Source organism: Notamacropus eugenii, chromosome 5, assembly GCF_028372415.1.
Source record: "Notamacropus eugenii isolate mMacEug1 chromosome 5, mMacEug1.pri_v2, whole genome shotgun sequence".
Classification (NCBI taxonomy): Eukaryota; Metazoa; Chordata; class Mammalia; order Diprotodontia; family Macropodidae; genus Notamacropus; species Notamacropus eugenii.
This window is the reverse complement of record NC_092876.1, coordinates 85,531,675-85,551,863: the sequence shown is the minus strand read 5'-3', so window position 1 is coordinate 85,551,863 and position 20,189 is coordinate 85,531,675. Positions and strand designations below refer to the sequence as shown.

Below are 20,189 nucleotides of genomic sequence, written 5' to 3'. Positions count from 1 at the left end.
CAGGCCCATTTTGTAGATGGGGAAACAGAAGCCCAGAGAGGGAGAGTGATGTATTCAAGGCTACACAGTGATTTAATAGCAGAGCTCAAGCGCCCTGCTGCCTAAGCCACCTAGAGTGTAATGAGATGGGCCCTAGGTGAGGAGACAGGAGTCCCAGGTTCAAATCTCTCTTCTCCACCAGGAATTCACTGAGTGACTTCAAGCCTAGTCATTTCTTTTAGGGCTTCATGCTATAAAATGAGATAAATGAGATACCTCACCCTAAGTGAGTACCTGAATAGACCTCTGCATCTTGGGTCATCTCCAGTCATCCTGATGAATATCAGGTCACTGGATTCAGATGGCTCTGGAGGAAAAATGAGGCTGGTGATCTTGTACAGACCTCCCTCACTCAAAACAAAGTCAAGTGAAAGTCATGTCATCATTTCTCTGATAGCATGGTCTTCTTTGGCAACACAGGATGGACACAACAATCTGTGAGTAGACACAACTCAGCTCCTCCTCTCCTGTCTGTCTCCCCCTCCCCTTTCTTCTCCTCTGCAAAGGAAGGTAAATTTGCATGGCCACAGGATGCCCGGTTAACTTGGGGTTTACTAACTCCTTGCCTTCCCTTCCCTTTCCTTCCCTTCCCTTCCCTTCCCTTTCCTTTCCTTTCCCAAAACCTTAAGCCTACTGCACTCTGAAGCCCATACACTGGACAACACTAAGCCTCTGCCTAAGGGCTGTTTTCTGAACCCTCTGGCCTTAAGAGTGATTATCAATAGTAACTGTTGCTGTTTCTCTCCAAGCCTGATGTAGTTATTTTTCTTTGCCTCATTCAAGGGGCCATCCTGACTACTTCTTCAACAGGCCTATTAACTGAATGGCCATTACCTCACCGTAAGTGAGTACCTGAATAGACCTTGGCCTAAAGGGGCCAAGGTCTCTCTTTGCATCCTGGGCTATCTCTGGTCATTCTGCCAAATATCTGGTCACTGGATTCAGATGGTTCTGGAGGAAAAGTGAACTTGGTGATCTTGTACAGCCCTCCCTCACTCAAAACAAAGTCAAGGGCAAGTCATGTCATCACTCCTCTGATGGCATGGTCTTCGTTAACAACAAAGGATGAATACAACAACCGTAAAATGAGAAAGTAGGACCAGATCATCTTCTGGGTCTTTCCAGCTCTGGGATTCTGTGTCACAAACTAAGAGTTCATACTGCATGACAAAGTAGAACATGGGCCTTATAGTGAGGAAGAGCTGGATTCAGATTTGACCTATAACACTAACTAGCTGTGCAAATTACTTAATCTCCCTGAGCATCAGTTTCCTCATTTGCTTAAAAAAATGAGGAGGGAGATATTGATCACTGTGGTAGGTCTCCCACAGGGTCATTGCAAGGACCAAATGATTCCATAGCTGACATCTATATTGCCTTTGGAGATTTACACAGTATTTTATGGTGCATCTTGGAAGGTGCTATTATTGTGCCCATTTTCCAGATGAGCAACCTGAGGTTCAGAAAGGCAAAGTTATTTGCCAGGGTCTAAGTATCTAGGGATTCATTTGAACCCACGCCTTCCCAATTCGAAGTCCCATGGATGACCACACCACCCTGAAATAATGCTTGTAAAGCACTCTGAAAACACAGAAGTATTCTGTAAATGTCAGTTCTTATCATAATGCCAAAGGAAGGTCCCAGCACTTTGGGTAGGAAAAAAGGAAACAAGCATTGATTAAGTGCCTACTATAAGCCAGGAACTTTACAAATCTTATCTCATTTAATCCTCAAAACAACCCTGTGGGGTAAATGCCATTATTATCCTCATTTTATAGTTGAGGAAATAGAGACAGGCAAAGGTTAAGTGACTTGCCCCAGGGTCACTCAGCTGGTAAGTATCTGGGGTTCAATCTAAACTGAGGTATTCCAGACTCCAGGCCCAGTGGTCTATCCACTATGCCACCTGTTTCCTGTTGAGCAGGTAGCTCCTGCTGAGGATTTATGGGAGAAGGCCAGGGACAGATGTCCCACAGGATAAGAAGGCAAGTGGCAACTGCTTTCTGCATTATTGGAGAGGAATCCCCCCCCCCAATTGTGAAATCACATATCTTTGGGGTTATTATAACCATCATTATTATTATTCATACAAGGTCAGAGGGACAGAGAGACCTTTCTAAGAGTCTAGAATTCTTTATTTCTCCCTTAAAACAACTTTTCTCCATTTTATTTCAATTACTTTTTAACAGTGACATATTTGCATTTAAATGGTCCAGACACATTACCCAAACATGCCAAACCCTTTCCATCCCAGCTCCTAATACCCCTTCTTGATCCATCTTACAGCCCTGAGACAAGCACATAATTAAAAAGGAATTCCTTCCCCTCCCACTGACCATGGGGACAGCAGAAACTGCTTAAATATCCCTTTAGGTTAATTTGCACTTTTCTTTGGGCTCCACACTTTCATTTTCAATTAATTAAGCAATTACTACATTTATTGGGATAATGGTCACTCTCCTATTTTTAGCCCAGAACAAACAGCATTAAAAGTATACCTGTCACATGAGTGAATACAGTAACGTGGTTGTGGGAAATCGATTCGGAAGCCTCTGAGTTTTCTCCGCCATTAGCATACACCACCTGGAGTGTATGTGATGCTAACTCATCAGCTATTGGCTCAGAATGTATTTCCATCACAGCACAAATATTCAGTCTCTGTCTCTACCACAAAGCCCAGGTGTAAACATGTGGCTCATCCCTCACTGCTGAGTAAGCAGTAGGTTTAAATCTTCAGTGGCTTTTTATTCATTGAAGTTTCCCCTCAAAACATTTCAGTAATGACAATACTTCACATGGCATGGTGCTTTACAGTTCACATGGGCACTTGGGTCTTGTACAATATTAGAAAGATGCGAAACTTCTTTCTTTCTCTTTGGTGGACTGTGATATTTTATAATAGAGAGAGATGAGAATGCTGCCTCTGGCTTCACCTCCTCTAAGCCTCTGAAATCCTATCAGTCTCCTCATGAAAAAAAATGTCTACTAGTCACTTTATAAACCTAAAAGTACTTCATAAAAATACCAGTTATTTATTATTATTATTTTATTATTATTATATATTATTATTAGTCAATCAAAAAGCATCTACTAGGAGCTATTATTATCTTTTTAATGAAATGGGCATAAATCATGACTGGCATTCATATCCACATTGAAAGTGCACATCACACTTCACCTACATTATCACACTGAACATTACAACAACCTGAGGTTGAGACATAATAGATAACATTTTACAGATTGTGAAACTGAGGGAACAGCGTTGAGGAAAGTTACACTAATGGAAAAGTTTGGCTGGAATGTAAGGTAAGGACAAGGTAAGAAATCAGAGAGAGGTAGAAGAGACAGGATGAGAAACTGAGGCTTAGAGGGCTTAAATGACTAGCCACGTAGCCAGTATCCAAAGCTAAATCTGAACCTGTTCCTGATTGCAAGCCTAGAACTCTACATCCTAAATCATCCTACCATTGCAGACTAGTTAACTTTAAGATTGGCCAAGGGTTTTACAAATATAAATCTGCTTTGATCCTAGTGAAATAAGTATTAGGGTTGTTTTTGTTTTTTACAGATCCCGATTTTATAGATTATAAAACTGAGGCAGACATAGATTAAGTAATTTGCCCAGAGTTACACAGCTAGTATCAGAGGCAGGATATGAACTTAGGTCTTCCTTACTCAGGTCCAGTCCTCTGTACCATAATAATTGTTCTTTTTCAATCATGTCCTACTCTTCTTCATGACCCCATTTGAGGATTTCCTGGCAAAGATACTGGAGTGGTTCATCTTTCCTTCTCTAGCTCATTTTACAGATGAGGAAAGTGAGGCAAGTAACTCGCCCAGAGTCACACAGAAACTAAGTGTCTGAGGCCAGATCTGAATTCAGGAAGATGAGTCTTCCTGGATCCAGGCCTGACATTCCAACTATTGCACCACCTATCTGTCCTGCATAATAATAGCTCCCCTTTATATAGCGTATCAAGGTTTGCAAAGCGCTTTATATTTGTAGTCTCATCTGATCCTTACAACAAGCCTGAGAGGTAGGTGTCATTTTTATCCCCATCTTACAGATAAAGGAAACTGAGATATACAAGGTCAAATGACTTGCTTAGGGTCGCACAATAGGTAAGTGTGTGAAGCAGGATTTCTACTTGGATCTTTCTGACTCCAATTTCTTCACTCTGTCTCCATGTATGCTCTCATAATACCTAGAACAACTTCCCTCCCAGAGTTGTTGTAAGACTCAAAATAGATAATATATGTAAAATACTTTGCAAACTTTAAAGTACCTTTAAATGTCAGCTATCACTATTATCCTATTTGCACATGAAGGCCAGTCCATCATCATGTGTATTTAGTGACGCTGGTAGACTGTAAGGTAGGAGGAAATGGGGGAGATTGAAGCCACCGCTCTGCAGGAGAGAAAGAGCCACCCTTCCCTCTCCCCTGGAAAAGGGATTAAAGGGGAAGATGATTGGCAGCTCTGTAATAAGGGTTGACACTTCTATTGTAATCACCGGAGACTCCAGGACTCTGAGAAGGAAGAGACTTTGTGCATCATTGAGTTCAGCTCCCCTGAACTCCTTGTGGAGCAGGGAAGGATGATGTGTCCCCAAGAAGGGAGGCAACTTTCCCCAGGTAACACAGGCAGTAAATAACAGAGGGTAGGTCAGTAAGCAGCAGAGACTTGAACCCCAGGTCCTCAGGGTCTAGATACAGTGTTCTTTCCACTCTACCAAGCTGCTTGTGCTTTGTAGGTACAGAGTGTTTTATACACATTTTCTCTTTTGGTCCTAAGCTTCTAGGTGGTACAATGGAGAGAGTATAGGACTTGGTATCAGGAAGACCTGAGTTTGAATACTTTCTTGGAACCTTGCCAGCTGCAAGTCCCTGGGTAGATTACTTAACCTCTGTTTCTCAGTTTCCTCATCTGCAAAATGGGAATAATAAGAAAACCTACCTTCCAGGATTATTGTGAAGCTCAAATGAGATAATATTTCTAAAGTGCTTTATAAATGTTAGCTAGTAGGAGCGGTGGCAGTGGTGGCAGTGGTAGTAGTGGTGGTGGTGGTGGTGGTAGTAGTAGTAGTAGTAGTCGTAGTAGTCGTCGTCCTTCAAAGCCCAACTCAAATGCCAGGAAGCCTTCCCTGGTCCCTCCTTTAACATTGATTAAAGGAAATGGAAATGTTCATTTGGATTGAAGAAGAGTCAACTACTTGTATGAACATCATGTGAGAGAGAGACAGATTTCTTCCATCCAGATGGGAAACCATGGTAGCTAGGGAGAACTTTCTGGGGAGTCAGTCACCATTTACAAACCATCCTCCCAATTCCAAGCAGGTGAGGGTAGAAGGAGCTATCCATTTCACCACAGTGGTGACTATCATCTGCTTGATGTAGTGGAAAGATCACTGGATTTAGGGTCAGAGTCAAATCATAGCTCTGCCATTTACTACCCATTCAATCTTGGGTCATAAGAAGGCAGCCTGACATTTATAGTGAGCTTTAAGACTGGCAAGAAACTTTGCATTCATTATCTCATTCGATTCTCCCAATAAGTCTCATGAGGTAAATGATCCATTTATATTATCCTTCCCACTTTACAGAAGGGGAAAATGAGGTCAAGTAACTTGTCCAAGGTCAGAGTTAGTAAGTGTCCCAGGCAGGGTTTGAACCTAAGTTTTCCTGCCTCTAAGTTCAGTATCCTATCCTTAATATCAATGGTGTTAAACTCAAATAGAAATAGATCTCTGCCAATGCATATTGACTTAGAAAACCACAAACTGACATCACCTATGTTGCATGTTATTCCTTATTTATTTTGTTAAATACTTTACAATTACAATTTAATCTGGTGAGAATTTTGGGGGCCTCTGAACCAAAAGTTTGAGAGCTCTGTTCCGCATCACACTATAAGTCATTTACCTTTCTTCTCTAGTACTCAGTTTCCTTATCTGAAAAATCAGGAAATTGAACTCAATGGCCTTCTGAGTTTCCTTCCAGTGCTAAATCTTGACTCAGAGATTATCTCCCATTTACATTGTAGATGTGCTATATGCACATAGTTGGTTTCATGTTATCTCCTCCATTAAAATGTGGAGTTTTGGAGGTCTGAGGCTGTGTCTTTTCCTCTTTGTATTCCTAATGTTTAACATGGAAATTATTTAATAAATACTTTTGATTGATTGATCTTTTCCATAGGGGTAAAAACAAAACAGATGGAGGACCAAGCTATTCAAACGTCTTTGGGGACCATGACCCAGGTCAAGAGAACAGAATATTGACTCAAGAGCCACACCTCTCCACGGTTTTGGCCAGCAGCAGCATCCTGGGCTTCCCTTCCAGCCAGTGGTTGATGGAGAGCCTTGCTGCCCATATCCATCACATCAGGTGGATGCAGTCAGCTTTGTGTCCACTCTGGTTTGCCTGCATGTGGCCTGCCTCAGGGAATCACTCCTCCAGCCCTTGGTGCCAACTTCACAAGAGAAAAGAGGAAACCTTGCTTTGGTCTTGGCTTTCATTTTCTACACACTGGGATATTTCATCTCTAAATATGATTTTATCTCTGCACATCTGAGAGTCCTGAGCTGACGATGTGAGCAAAGGCTAGAAGGGACTTAGGATTTGAAGTCACAAATCAGACAACTTGTCCCTCCAGCCAGGGCTCAGAAGTGACTGCTCTCCCGCCGCCTCGGCTCATCCCAGCTGCCCCTTGGTACCTGACTTTGATGTTGGTTAATCCTCTCTCCCTGAGGCTGGACCAGCGGCAGAGCAGCCTAGCCCTCTGACAGTGACTCGGGATCAGACATACAGAGCCTATGACACAGCGGTAAGACAACTAGACAGAGTCTGCACACCTGGATTCTAGGCCTGCCTCTATCCTTTACCTGTTCTGAGATGCCCCTTCTTGGCTCTGTGCCTCAGTTTCCTCTATGAAATTCCAAGCTGAACTAGAGAATCTCAAAAGTCCCTTCCAGTTCTCATATGAAGCCTGGCTTGATTGAGCATTCTCACTATGTCTTCTGAGAGGCATATCATATGCCCAAGCTCACTTACTGCTCCTGAATAATACTATCAGATCAAGGAGGGCATGAGTGATCGTTTCTATTTTACAGATGAGGAAACTGAGGCTAGGAGCATGGAAAGGGCTTATTCAGGGAGTTTTGTCAAAGTAATCAACTAAATAATATTTATTTTTAATAAATAATTAAATGAAATAATTAAATAAAAATAAACAAATAAATAATGAGATAAATAAATAATAAATTGAAATGAAGATGATCAATAAATAATTAAGTGGAGGATGGTCCAGATCTATGATTACCCTGATATAGGGAACTTAGTCTAGACATTCTCTCCGCTGATGCAAATGAGAAATTGCCTGTAACACAGCATCAGAAGACTACAGAATCATGGACTTAGAACTAGAAGGGACCTTAGGAAGCCATAACCCAGAGATGTCAAGTGGTGCGCCCATGTCTCACATCTTGTAAGTGTTAGAGCTGAGGCTGGGGTAGCTGGGTGGCACAGTGGATAGAGCATCGGGCCTGGAGTCAGGAGGACCTAAATTCAAATGCAGCCTCAGACACTCACTGGTTGCGTGACCCTGAGTAAGTCACCTAACAACAGCAGAGCTGGGTTTGGAATCTGGATTTCCAATCTCCAGATCTAGAGCTTTTTTTTTTTTTTCAATATCCTAAGAAGCCCCTCCAAATGCCAACCAAGATATTGAAGGGCCTTGAGTCTATGCCATACAAGGATCAGTTTTCAGTCTGGAAAAGAGAAGGTTTCGGGGGGTACATGATGTTGTTTTCAGTCGTGTCCAGCTCTTCATGACCACATTTGAGGTTTTCTTGGCAAAGATCCTGGAGTGGTTTGCCATTTCCTTCTCTGGTTCATTTTACAGATTAGGAAACAGAGGCAAATAGGGTTAAGTGATCTGCCCAGGGTCACACAACTAGTAACTGTCTGAGGCCAGATTTGAATTTAGGAAGATGAGTTTTCCTGACTCCAGGTCCAGCTCTCTATCCACTGTGCCACCTGGCTGCCCAGGAGTTATTTATAGTCTGAAGAAGAGAAAGTTGGGGGCATGTGATACTTGTCTTCCACTATGCCACAGGTTGCCACATGAAAAGGGATTAGAAGTGTTCTCCTTAGACCCTGAAGGCAGAACTAGTAGCAATGGGGAGGACCTGATAGTAAGGGAAAATTTCCTAATAATTAGATACCAAAAATGGAGGTGGCTCCCTCAGTATATAATCAAGCAACCAATAAAATTTATTAAGTGCCGACTCTGTGCCAGGCACTGTGTTAAGTGCTGGAGATACAAAAAAAGGCAAAACACAATTCTTGCCCTCAAGGAGTTTATAATCTAATGGGTTACATGTGGTGGGTGCCTATCACTGCAAGTCTTAAAATAATGAATGGATGATCACTTGTCAGGTATGTGGCAGTGGGAATTCTTCAAATATGAGCTGGGCTGATTGGCCACTGAGGTCTCTTAGTGGTAAGGGAGGGACTTGACCCGTGATTTTATTGACATAGGGAATTCCCAGTGAGGAAATTCCCTCTACCCATATAAGTTGGCACCTTCTGTGCAACTAGCCTTTTAGAGACTTGCTTAGAGCCCTGAGAGGTTGACAGGCCCAAGGTCACACAGCCAGTGCACGTCAAAGGCAGGACATTAACTCTAAGAGTCCTTTGACCTCAGAAATTCTGGCATTTTATAATGCTTCCCACCTCCATTTTTCTTGTATCATACAGCTCCTGATCCCAGCAGTAATCGCTGGGAAGGGCTGTGCTCTCACCAAAGGGCTGACTCATTTTCCTACATGAGGTACCCATCATAACAATGCTAATACTAACAATACTAATTCCTCCATGAGCCACTGAATTAAAATGACCCACTCTCCCTAATTGCCTTCCTTTTTCATTCCCTTTTCCTGAGAGCAGATATTGCCCCCATGGACGTCTCCTTTCAATAACAGGAGCCAGAAACCCAAATCTACTCGGTGAGAAATACTGAAATCAGCCTGGAGGGCAGAGAAACCCAGGGAAGGCTAGGCCAGCTCTCTGCTCGCTTGAGGGTCAAGGGCAGGTGATGGCGAGCGGTCTCATTTAAGTCTGGGTTACACTTTCATGCAGAACTCCACCCCAAAGCAGACGTTAACTCATAGTCTATAAACTTGACTTTTCTTTCTTTGAAATTTTGATAACTGTATTTTGATATCATTGATTTTCTTTGTGATTCAAGGCATGATATTTTATGCATTAAAAACATGATTCTGAGAAGAAGCTTCACCGCTGCCAAAGAGGTCCAGAACAGCAGAGGTTAAGAACCTCTGCTTTTCATAGAGGTTACATCTATATGTATATCTATACCTATACATATATACACACATATATGTATGCACACATATACACATTCAGCTAGGTGAATCTATTCCATTTCACATCTTACTCTGCCTTCCAAGTTTGATTAAGTCTCACCATAGTTGCTTAACTATTTCCTGTATCCCCATTCTATCTTCCCAACTAAATGACAATCAATCATGACAACAGTCTGTGTGACCCTCACCAAGTCCCTTGACCTCTAGGTGCACCCAGGTATCTATATCCCTAAAATATATCACTCTTTTGTTCCTCGTTTGTCCTTTGTTCTCCAAGAGGAACATGACATCAGGAAGGTGGTGTCATGATTTGCAAGTGAAGGATTTCCAAGACGGAGGGCTATGCAAAATGACCAACCTCACTCTCTCCTCTAGAGTCATCTCTAGAGGTCCAGTGGCAAGATATAGATCAGGATGACTGAAGCTGGTCCTGATGCAGTGGGAGACCTTGGCCTTTTTAAGCTAAGGTCTTTCCCAGGTCTCAGTGCTACTGAGGCAACACCCATTCAGTGATTAAGACTAGGGAAAAAATGAGGCAAAGAATGGTTTCTTTTATCTAGTAAAAAAAAAAAAATCAATCTGAGAGGGGAAAACCCTCAGGGTTTCTGGCCAAAACAGAAACAATTGCAATTTACATTCACTCTGAGCCATCAGAGCCTAAAAGATGACCAAGTGATACTTGGGCTGCGACCTACTGTTAACCAATCAAGCCTCAGAACAGTAGAGCAGTTGTTGATTTGAACAGGTAGAAGAAGCTTTCTCACTGGAGGAAATCACAACTCCATTCAAGTGACCAGCAACTTGCAGCCTTAGGGAGTTGCCTGGGAACCCAGAGATCAAATGACTTATCCAGGATCACACAGCCTCCATCCACTATGCTGATCATTTAGTTGAGATAAGAATTCAGAAAGCAATAAGGTAGCAACACCAGGCCCTGTAGGTTACTAACTGATAGCAGTACAGAACTATAACTATTGCCAAGCACTCTATAGACATCTCATTTGAGCTCTGTTTCCTATTAATAGATAAAAATACTGAAGCTCCGGTGGGTTAGTTGACATGCTCATGATCACACAACCAAGAACTTTATATAAATTATCTCATTTGAGCTCCACAAAATACCTGTGAGTTAGGTACCATAAACATTATTTTTATCATTTATAGATGAGGATACTGAGTTTCAAAAAGGTTAGTTGACTTGCTCATAATCACACAGCTGCTAAATGTCAGAGACAGAATTGAAATTCCAGCCTTTCTGAATCGCTTGACTTGAAATCAAGTAGATTATATATCCACTGGGCCAAGCCTCCTAAGCCAGAAGCAACTTCAAGATAAGTTCTTAAAAAAAAATACTGCTGATTTAGAATCAAAGACTAGAGCTGGGCCAAACCTCAGAGAATACCTAATATAACCCTTGTCTTAGAGGTGAGATGACCAAGACTAGAGAGGGTGAGTCACATGTGCAAAGTCACACAAGTAGCAAGAAACTGACCTAAAATTCAAGCCTACATCCTTAAACCCCAAACCCAGGACTCTGAAACTGCACTGCCCTGACTCCTTAAACAAGGGAGATACCACAAGCTACCTCACGCACCATTTTAGTGGGCAAAGTTCTTCTGGCTCACATCAGTCTTCTCTACTGCAAAACAAGAATGGGTCTAGAAAAGACTTCAGCCCAGCCTAGCAGAAAGAGCCCTGAACCAGAAGTCAGGAGTCCTGGATTCTAATCTCATGTCTACTATCAACTTACCATACTATACCTTGGGCAAAGTCCAAGTTTGGGATTCAATTTCTTCCTCTGGACAGTGATCTCCAAGCCTGTACAGGTCTGACCCTCATCCCCAACTCCTGTATAACATACTTTCGAAAATAAGGGCATGAGGAAGGATTTTGGGTCCTTAATGCTTTGCAGAAGATGAGGCTTTCCAAAGACATCAATGACACCTCTGAGGGGTTTCTAATCTGGGGTAAAGGGTGGGCCACCTTTTTACAATGAAAAGAAAAATCTCTAGAAATTCCTGTCCCTGTGCCTGCACTGGTTTTATTTTATGGCCATCCCTCTCCTTTCCAACCAGCTCCCTTTGCCTCCAGCCAATTATTCTTTTCCATTCCAGACTCTCATCCACAGAGTAAACCTACATTGCCTACCTCTGGTCCTGCATCCATTTCCATCAAGGAATTAACGAGGGGGGACAGGAGCCACTCTGGGGCTTGTCCATAGTCTTAAATGGTACCCATTTTCTACACATTCACCAAGATGAAATACATTCTCCATTTGCTGCTCCAGGGGAAAATGAAGGGAGAAGAAAGGAGGAAGCTGTATTTCCTCATTTGAACTTGTCATGGTAACTAGGAGGTGCAGACTCAGGGATTTTTCATCAAACATTTTCTTTTATCTCATTTAAAATTCTTCAAGACTCACTCTCAGGTAGTTTGCCCCTCTTACAGAGGAAAGTAGCATTTCAGTCATTTTGATATTAAAGGAGTTGGAGGAGAAAGGGAAAGAAACTATTCCTCTTTATTCTCCCAGTAGCCCAACTTCAGGGTGGTTCCTTAGGCATCTGACTCTGGTCCTCTAGGAGCAAGTGCCTCCTTGGCCACCACTGGGGAAGAAACTAGGAGGTCAGGAGGCCCAGTAATCTCAAATACAGAATTCATTCTATTCCATTCTATCCACAAATACAATAACCATTCCTTTATAGCTATAGAATTATCATTTTTGAGCTAGAAAAGATACATGTGGAAAACCACGGGCAAATAAGTAATTTGAAAAAGGTTATACAAGGTAGGAAATGGAAGAGCCAGGGCCCTTGGCAATGTTGTCGGTCTTGGTCAGTGGTTAGAGTGTGGCTCTAGGAGGGTTCAAGATGGGTATTTGATTTCAGAACTGGATAATGGAGAGAAAGCTACCCTGGCCACAGAATATATACCTATCCCAGCCCAGCCCCACATGCTACTGTTCATAACAGGTGCCAGTGGGGAAAGTATGAATGGTTCAGTGCAGCCCAGCCCCATTGCCCACAGGGATAAGGAGTGTTGAAGAAGGGTAAGCAGCATGGCTATTATCCCATTCATTCTGAACTATCATTTTCCAAAGTGCTCACCAGGCAGAAGTCTAGTCAGCATCATAGGACACAGTTTTTTCTTAAATCTCCCCAACGTGGATGGTGATGAGACCCATGGGAGAAAGTTAGAAGGGGCCAAATTTAGGTTCAACAAAAGGACTTCTAAAATACAAGTGATAACTAATTGGATGGTGAGCTCCTTGCCAATGGAGGTATTCAAAAAGAGGGTGGATGGCCCACCTGTCAGGGATGCTGTAGAAGGAAGATGAATTCGATGTCCTCTGAGACTGAGATTCTCACTTCTCATTTGCTTTATGAATAGACACCAGCTTTCCACTGGACTCAGCTCAGCTGTCCTCTTTCTGGCCCTCCCTGACTCCCTCAACCCATTTTCCTTTTGCCCCTCCCCCCACCTTCTGCCTCCTTTTTCTAAAGAGCTCTAAGTTTGGAATTTGTCATACGCTCTGCTCCCCACTGAGCAAAATGCTTCTCTCTGGCCTGACTTGAGTTTTGCCAACAGCCCACCTGGCTGGCAGCTTTGTTCATAACAGATTTTGAGGGTTTAGGTTTGGGATGGTTTTTTTTTTGTCAAGTGGGCCTTTGTAAATGTGCTCCCATTATGGACACTCTGCTTGGGACACACACCTTTTAAATTGGCTTAAAGGGGAGCATCAAATTAATGAATAGGCTGGTGAGAGACCCCTCATTGTAGGCTGGCCTTCAACAGGTATTTTCTCCCCATGTATAAATCACACTTTTAATAGCAGTAATTATGAGAATGGGGGGAAATAACAATAATTATGAGAATAGGAGGAAGCTACATTTTCCAAAGCCCCAGGACCCTTCTAATGCCATTTCTGATTTTGCCTCATTCTCATTTTAAATTCTAGAACCCTAGAGCTAAATAGGACCTCTTTGAACCTCGCTCACTTTACAGAGAGTGGAGAAGAGAAGAGAAGAAAAATTTATATGGTATCTACTGTGTACCAAACACTGCTAAGCACTTTATAAATATTATTTCATTGGATCCTCAAAAGAACCTTAGGAAATACATGTTACTATTATCCCCCTTTCACAGTTGAGCAAACTGAGGCAGACAGAGGGAAAGGAATAATATGTGCCAGGTGCCTTATGAATCTTATTTGACCATCACCTCAATTCTGAGAGGCAGGTGCTGTTATTTTAGAGTTGAGGGAACTTAGGTAGACAGAGGTTAAGTGATTTGCTTAGGATCACACAGCTAGTAAGTGTCTGAGTCTAAATTCAAACTCAGGTCTTCCTGACTGCAGGCCCAGCACTCCATCCACTGAGTCACATAGCTGCTTCTACAGAGGAGAGAAGTGGGACTTCAAGAAAAGAACGGACTTGGCCAAGGTGCGCAAGTGCCAAAGGTGGGACTAGAAGTATGATATCTAAAGCCAGAGGATCTGTATTCAAATCTCAGTTTCTTCAGTTATAAAATGAGGGGTTTGGACCGAGATACATGAGTTTCATTCCAGATCTATATTCCATTGATTTGGTGTCAGAGAACCTGGGAAGGAATCTGAGCTTGGCCACTTAGCTGACTCTTACTTCCCCAACTATAAAAGGTATTAATCAGATTGGATACTTTCTATCTCTCCAGCTGTGTTCCTATCCTCAAGCCCAGCTGTCCTATTCTCCAGGCCTGGGCCCTCTCCACTAGATCAAAATGCCAACATTTGGGAATTGCTGAGAGTTTATCCAAAGCCCAGAAGTCATGGAACCCAATCCCTGCCCTCACCCCAGGCAAGAAGAACCTCATGGTCTCTCCTCTCTCCATCCATTCCTTTGTTCCTGCTTCTCTCTCTTTAGTTAACATTTGTTGTCTTTGTAAAGAGTCATCATGGTCTCTTGTGTCCATTCTCACAGATCAAAAAAAAAAATCCAAAGAGATTATGATTCAGTTCCTGACTCAGGTCATTTTCACTGGCTATCCACCATGCCTAGAACTCTCTCTTTCCCTCAATGCCACCTCTTGGCTTCCCTGACCTCTGCTAAAGTTCTATCTTCTGCAAGAAGCATTTCCTAGTCCTCCTTAATCTTCGTCCCTTCCCTCTGAGACTAGCCCCAATTTATTCTGTATACATCATGTTTGTACATGGTTGTCTGCCTCATTGGACTGTGAGCTCCTTGAGAGCAGGGATTATTTTTTTTTTCTCTTTTTTGCAGCCTTGGTGATTAGCATAGTGCCTGGAATGTGCAGTAAACAGTTAATAAATGCTTATTGACTGACTGACTGATTCTACCCATCGAACAAAGCCAATTGTTTGAGGAAAGGAACTCTTGTTAACATTCAGGAAAGCTGAGAAAGTACTAAGGGACCTCAAGGGTCACTAATCCATCTAATTTCATGCTTCAATGTAAAAAAAATTAGAGCAAATAAAAAGTGCTGCACTTGGAAATCAGAAGATACCTGGGTTCAAACCTTCTTCTGACACTTACTAGTTGTGAGGTCATGTGCAAGTCACTCAGATTTTCTGAGCCTCAGTTCTCTTATCTATAAAATGAACAGGTTAAACTGAATGGCCTTTAAATTCTCTTCCAGACCTACATCTATGATGCTATGTTTCTCTGAATCAAGCTTATCTTCCTAAAGATCTGTCAACTCAAACACTGTGAGATCACTCTTAATCAGGGCCAGAGAGATCAGGCCCCAGGGTAGGGCTCATCTAAATCCCTAACAGAAAAAGACCAGAGTCCAGTCCCAGCCCTGGGTTAAGAGATCAGATCATAGATTGGGGATGGAAATAGTTTTAGAGGTTTCTACTGTAATTCTCTCCCTTCACTTTGACTAGAGAGAACAGGACATATTCTAGGGAGGGCATCTACTCTCTTCACAGAGCTCACACTCACCATCCAGCCCAGCTGAAAGTCACAGATGGCTCCAGTTACACACAGATGTATAGACATTCCCATTATTGGAGCTTTTTCTTTGAATTAATCAACAAAGATGTTCATTTCTTCATTCATTATTTGATAAGGATTTATCAGACATCGACTGTGTTTTGATCAATATGCTGAGTGCTAGAGATATAAAGGCAAAAATTAAATCTCTCTTGTCCTCCAGGAGTTTAGATTCTACTGAGGGAAAAGAATATATAGACATAAAAGTGAATGAAAAATATATACAAAGCAAATTCAATTTCATTTCTGTAGGAGTGAGGATGGACTAGGGCTAGATCTTTAGATTTGAGAGTTGTTGGCATAGAAAGAATAGTTGAACCCAAGGGATTCAATGAGATCACTAAGAATGAAGAGGAGATAAAAAAAGCAGGACAGAATTCTAGGGTACATGTACATATTAAGAGTAGGAAATGGGTGGAGATCCACAAAAGAGACTGAGGAGTAGGAATGAAGTAGGAGGAGAAGCAGGAGGTAGCAATGCCTGGAAATCCCAAGGAGGGAGTATTATCAGCAAGGGAAGGGAGGAGGGAGTGGTCAACAGGGTCAGTGGGTGCAAGGGATGTCTTGAGAAAAGGTCATCAGTTTGGCAATCAGTTGGTTAGCCTTGGAGGTAGAAGTTTTAATTGAACAATGAGGTCAGAAAATGGAAGCAGCCAATGGAAACAGGGTTTATTAGTGTTTGGCTGAGAAAATGAGGAAAGATATAGGAGAGTAGATTGAGGTGATAAAAGCAAAATCGTTTGTTTTTAAAGAATAGGAAAGACTTGGGTACTATGTTAAGCAGTAGGAAGAGACCTGGGAAGGAGAGATTGAAGATTATCCATATCGGTAAGAGGGCCTTAACGTGGGGAACCCCTGACTGACTTTATTCACATCTTCTTTTTGTAGCAGGGACTGAATAGGGCATTTCAGGATAGGACAGAACAGGGTAAAGGAAGACCTATGAGCAGCAGCATTGAGACTCATCCATCTCTGGTATTAACCAACACCTTTCTCTGGAGCCCTTTCCCCTTCCCACCCTCACCTCCAGGTGTTTTAGCACTCTCCCAACCTGGGTCTGGGAAAGCTCCCAGAGGAAAATGGGAAAAGACAGGCTCAGAGCCACCTATTCCTCAGAAACTGAAACAGGAGAAACTGAGGAATATTGCTGAGGTGATTTGAGATATAGAACTGGGCCTAAGAAGGAGCTCATGACAGATGGTACCAATTTTTTCAGTGAAGAATGAGGCAAGATTTTCTGCTGAGGCACAGGGTAGATGCCTTGAGGAGAGAAAAGAAAGTTTAGAACAGACATTGTGGTTAATGAGGTCAATTAGGAAGAAGTCAAAGGACTGGAGGGCATCTGTGAGGGCCAGTTGATCTTATATAATATGAATTTTTAGTAGACCCAATAAGCACAATTTTATGAAATTCCTCCATCACCAATCAGAAGCCCCCAAATAGAAGCAGGAGGAGTAATCTGGGGTTGAGCAGTATAAGACAAGGGGACAAGAAAACCAAGGGCAGAGGTTGGTAGAAAATAGAACTGGTTAACCCAGAGTTGATATCTTGATGGGAGGAAAGTGAGACCTGGGGGTGGAGGAAACATAGGAGGGAAAGTTATGAAGTAGGAAATTAGGAAGCAGCTAGAGTGATCAAAGAGTGAGGTAAGGAAAGGGACTAGGTTTAGGAGAGATGAGTCACAGGGAGAGATAGAAGGATGATCTAGGGTGGTCAATTTTAGTAGGCTGGAATCCAATTTTAGTACTTCTTGAGGAACAGAGAGAGCTCCTTCATCAAATCAGGTTAACTATCATTTACCAAGAAAGCACAGAAATCCTTGAGCCTGATGGGACACAGGACTGAGAAACTGGGTGTGGGAAGGCAAGGAAAGAGACTTGCAAGTCTGAGGCCAAAGATGAAATCTCTGTGTAGGCTCTGAGTAGTGACAACATGGAGCAGGGAGATCCTGGGGCATCAGAAAAGGGAGAGAAAACCATTGGCAATGGGCCACGTTCAAGATGGGGCCCCTGTGGGCATCAGCTCAGGAAAGAAGTGACAGATGGGAATGGGCTAGCTTTGCCTATGTCTCAGCTTTGCTTATCAGTAAGTGGGTCTTTTAACTAAGGAGTCCACAGTTGGCCCTACCCATTGGGGTCATTGATGGACAAAACAAGGCAGATGAATTCTGGTCATTTGCCCACATTTCTTTCTTCAGAGAGAAATTCAGGACTTCAAGGCCCTTCCCACCTCATCAATTTCACACACACCCCCCCATCTCAGGTGATTCAGTGCTTTTGCTATCTATGAACAATATCTCAAAAAGTCTTTCACCTTGAAGTGGCTAAATCTTGGGACATTTTAGAATCCAACCCATGACTGGGACCAGCAGCAAGAAGACCTCACTGTCTATCATCTTATGAGGCTAAAGTTCTTTCATCCCACCTCACCCCACTGGGCTGCTGTTATTTTTCCTTTTTCCTTTCATTCTCCTTTCTATGTTTAACAACCTGGCCTTTGCCCCTAGGTCCCCTTTAAAGAAAGACCCTTCTTCCTGAGTACAAAATTATACAGAAATCTGTCTCCTCTAACAAGGCCATCAAAGGGCTACAAGCAATGTTTGACTTCCTCTGATTATAAACATGTTATCCTCCTCTTAAGTCCCCCGGGATAATCTCCATTTAGAATATCACAGTCACACTCAATAGGGCGTTTTCTTCTGATAGCTGCCTGAAAAGGTAGGATTGGCAGCAGAGGGAAAGATTGGACCATCTGATGATTTTTTGAAAAGTAACTCCTTAAATTAACATAAACATATAAGAAGCATTCCCCAGCAAGTAAGTGGCAAAAGGACATGAATGAATAATTCTCAATAAGAACTGTGAACTATTTATAACCATATGAAGGAATGCTCCAAATAACTAATGATTAGAAAAATATAAATCAAAGCAAACAAACTGGCAAAGATGACAACAGATGGGAATAGTTCATGGTGGAGGGATGGCAGGAAGAGAAGTAAACACACCAATACATTGTTGGAGGAGCTGTGAATTTTTCCAATCATTCTGGAAAGAAATTTAGAATTACAATTAAAGAGTGATAAAAATGTCTGTACTCTTTGACCTAGAGATCCCACTGCTAACCCAAGGATATCAAAGACAGAAAGATCTCATATACATCAAATCATTCATAGCACAAGCACCCTTTATAGGGTCCATTTTTTTTTTTAAAGAGGAGGAACTAGAAACAAAGTGAGTATCCATTGATTGAAAAATGGCTAAATGAGTTGTGGTACATAAATAGAATAAAACATTACATTTTCTTTCTTTCCTTGGCTGATTCTTCCCAGAACCTTCCTTTAAGGAAAGCACCCAGGTCAACTATATACTTATTTCTCTCTGGGCTCCATTTCTGACTCTCTGGGCTTTCTTTACCAAGCAATAGCAGCCTTTTCACCTTGAACAGCCTTTTACCTCTGAATTTTTCATATTGAAATGATTCTTGTCTCTTGTGTCCCCTTACTCTGATTGGCTGGCTCCCCCCAGAAGCTTTCTGAGGAAAAGCACTCAGGTCGACCATGTCTTCATCCCTTTCTGGGTTCCCCTCCTGCCCCTATCTACTTTCTCTACTATGTGGGCACAGATACCTTCTCCTCACTCCTGCCCTACTTTTTCAGCTTCTTCTTTATGTATTGTCTCCTTCCATCAGAGTATAAGATCCTTGAGGGCAAGAACACATCTTTATTTCTACTTGTATCTGAATTCCCAGCATTAAGCATATGTGCCTGTCATAAAGCAAGTGTTTCGTTTATTTTTTTATCTTTCCCCCTAAACCTTCCCCCTCTTCTATCTTCCCTGTCACTGTAGAGGTCAACACCATCTTCCCTGTCCTTCAGGGTCACAACCTAGAAGTCATCCTGAATTCCTCACTACCTCTCGAAACTCCTATATCCAAGCTATTGTAAAAGTCTGTCAATTTTCCCTTTGCAGCATCTCTCCAATAGTCCCTCTCATCTCCTCTCAAACTGCCACCATTTTGCAGCAGGTCCTTGCCACCTCACACCTGGACTACTTTGATAGCTACTGGTGGATCTGCCTGCCTTAAGCTTCTCCCCATTCCAAATCCATTCTTCATTCAGCCATCCAAGTGTTTTTCCTGAAACAAAGGTCCACCATGTCACACCCTCCCAATCGCTAAACTATCACCTCCAGGATCAAATACAAATCCTCTGTTTGGCATTCAAAGCCCTTCATAACCTAGTCCCTTCCTACCTGGCCAGCCTGAGGAGCCTGTAATTTATCCTAGAGGTCATGAGGAGACACTGAAGATTTCTGAGTTTAGAAGTGACTCAGTCAGACCTTTGTTTTGGGGAATATTGATGTGCAGATTTGTGAAATATGGATTAGAGAGGGGAGAGTCTAGAGGCAGGGAGAACATTCAGGAGGCTATTTTTGTTGTTGTTGTCTTCATAATTCATTTTCGAAGAAGACCATGACATCAGAGAAATGATGACATGACTTGCACTTGACTTTGTGTTGAGTGAGGGAGGGCTATGCAAGGTCACCAGCCTCACTTTCTTCTCCTGAGCCATCTGGATCCAGTGACCAGATATTCATCAGGATGACTGGAGATGGCCCAGGATGCAATGGGAGACCTTGGCCTCTTTAAGCTAGGCCTTTTCCAGGTACTCAGAGGGAGGTAACACCCAGAACAGGCCTCTTTAAGAAGTAGTCAGGGAATGACCCCTTTAATGATAAACTTAAAATACAAAGAGAGATGTACATTTTTTTTC

General features: G+C 42.4%; 1 protein-coding gene across 2 annotated transcripts in view; it reads right to left on the bottom strand.

Annotated features, from left to right (window-relative positions):
* CSMD2 (CUB and Sushi multiple domains 2) overlaps positions 1-20,189 on the bottom strand; it is a 1,007,626-nt gene that overhangs the window by 967,595 nt on the left and 19,842 nt on the right. The window lies entirely within an intron of this gene.